The sequence below is a fragment of the Juglans regia genome, chromosome 4 (genome assembly GCF_001411555.2).
Source record: "Juglans regia cultivar Chandler chromosome 4, Walnut 2.0, whole genome shotgun sequence".
Classification (NCBI taxonomy): domain Eukaryota; kingdom Viridiplantae; phylum Streptophyta; class Magnoliopsida; order Fagales; family Juglandaceae; genus Juglans; species Juglans regia.
Window position 1 is genome coordinate 2,559,084 of NC_049904.1, and position 2,327 is coordinate 2,561,410.

At 29.1% G+C, this 2,327-nt stretch overlaps 2 non-coding genes across 2 annotated transcripts; both read right to left on the reverse strand.

Moving 5' to 3' along the window:
- Positions 1-1,021: 1,021 nt before the first annotated feature.
- On the reverse strand, positions 1,022-1,103 carry TRNAS-AGA. The gene has a single exon. It is a non-coding gene; the product is annotated as a tRNA-Ser (tRNA).
- An 80-nt stretch (positions 1,104-1,183) lies between these two features.
- On the reverse strand, positions 1,184-1,256 carry TRNAA-AGC. The gene has a single exon. It is a non-coding gene; the product is annotated as a tRNA-Ala (tRNA).
- Between the last annotated feature and the right edge of the window lie 1,071 nt (positions 1,257-2,327).

The window sequence follows — 2,327 nt, forward strand, 5'->3', positions numbered from 1 at the left end:
TCCTAAGTCCTAAGGCTAGTGGGAACTCCACCCAAAATTGAGTTTTGGGCTAGTTTGGGTAGTAGGGTTGAGAATATTTTATTATTATTTATTATTTTATTATAATTTTTTTATCTATTTTTTTTTTATTATTAAATATTCTATTATTATTTTTTTACTAATATTCATATAATATCTGAGATCACCACACTACCCAATCGTAACCTAGAGCTAGTTTGGGGATAGAACTAAGTATTTTGAGATATTCTCATATATTCTATATTTCTTTTTCAAACATCACTCAAATATAAAATGTTTTCTAATTTTAAATTTTTATATTTTTTATTTAATCATTACAAATTTTCTAAACTTCTAAACAAAATATGAAAAACAATTCAATTTTTTTAAAATTCATAAAAAATTATATTCAAACAATTTTTAAGTTTATAATATTTTTATTTTTCTCTCTTTTTTAATAGAACTCAATAAAACGTTTCAATTCAAACTATTTAATTATTATTTATAAATAATTTTACCGTTATTTACAAAAATAATCTGAAATATTCTAAATATCTAAACAACCCCTTAATCGAAATAAAATAATCACAACTTTTAATTTCAACATCGGAGGAAGACAAACTTGGTGGTGTTGGAAAACTCGCATATGATTATTCCACAAGTTCCTTTTTCACATCTTCAAATTTCAATGTTTATTAAATCATGTTAGACCTTGCGAGACATTTAACAGGAGTAAAATATATGAGAAATGATATTTATGGTTATGGAGCATGTAAGTGTCGTACGTGAAAAAATTAATTTTTTAAAAATAATTCCCGCACTTTTTTAAAAGGAATATACGGATTAATCTCTCTAATCCTAATCCTATCTAGTTTGAGGTCAATCAACCCCCTATGCTTGCCATATTAATTACATTATCATATATTCAACATGTCTGAATTAGTACCTGAGTGACATCATTTGTATACTTGTCGTACTGACCCCATAGATCAACAAAACAGTAAGAAACAAAAATAACGAAAACCGTGAGCGGCAGGATTCGAACCTGCGCGGGCAGAGCCCACATGATTTCTAGTCATGCCCGATAACCACTCCGGCACGCCCACCTGTGAGTACTGCTCCTCCACTACTTATATTTAAATGTCATATTTAAGAAAAATGAAACAAACCACGGGAAAACAGATAGTGGAGATGCGGGGTATCGATCCCCGTACCTCTCGCATGCTAAGCGAGCGCTCTACCATCTGAGCTACATCCCCTACCATACGTATCCAATATAATATTTACTTGATAATTAATTACTGAAAGTTAATTCCCCTTTCTCATTTCCAATCAATTCAACATTAAAGAGGAATTAAAAAAAAATGATAGTTGCAGTCGTGAGTGTACAAGTATCGTACAATTATTTTTTTAAAAACGAATAAATAAGAGACATACATGAAAAGAAAATTAATTTTTTAATAGTGGATCTCACTCTTTTTCAAAGCGACTGTACGACATTTGCACATTTCACGACTATATGTAGCATTACTTGGAACCAAATTTGTCCACTCACTCATAAAGAATATATAAAGATCGAGTCTCTATAGTCCGACTCTTTTTATTAGTTAACAATACTTAGGCTAACGCTACGTTTGGATGTTGAATTGAATTATGAATATTAATATTTTATAAATTTTATTAAGATGAGTTTAACTTAGAAACAAATTAGAAAAATGATATTTGCGGTTATAGAGTATGCAACCGCCGTGTAATTTTTTTTTTTAAAGTGAGTAAATATGATACATGCATGAAAGGACCAATTTTTTAATGATAGACTCGACTCTTTTTTAAAAGTAGTGCACGACGCTTGCACAACCCACGTCTATATCTGGCATGCTTAAAAAATTAAGTTGATCCAATTAAGTATAATTAAAACAAGAGTAATATTAGATACAGTCAAAGATTATGCCAGCGTTGCGCATTCTTTTTGAAAAAGAGTGAGGTCTACTACTAAAAAAATTAATTTTTTCATATGATCTCATATATATTCATTTTTTTCAAAATAAGTGTGTAGCGTTTATGCACTCTACAACTGCAAATATTTGTTCTCTTAAAACAATTGAGTCAATTTGGTGTCAATCGGATAACCCATGTAATCCGTATAATGGATATGCTATGAAATTAGATTATGATCATTAGTTATAATTATGGATTCAATTATCTAATAAATATAAGAAATGATAGTTGCAGTCGTGAGTGCGCAAGAACCGTGCAATCATTTTAAAAAAAATAAATAAATTCGAGATTTCCATGAAAAGAAATTAATTTTTTAATAGTGAACTCTACTT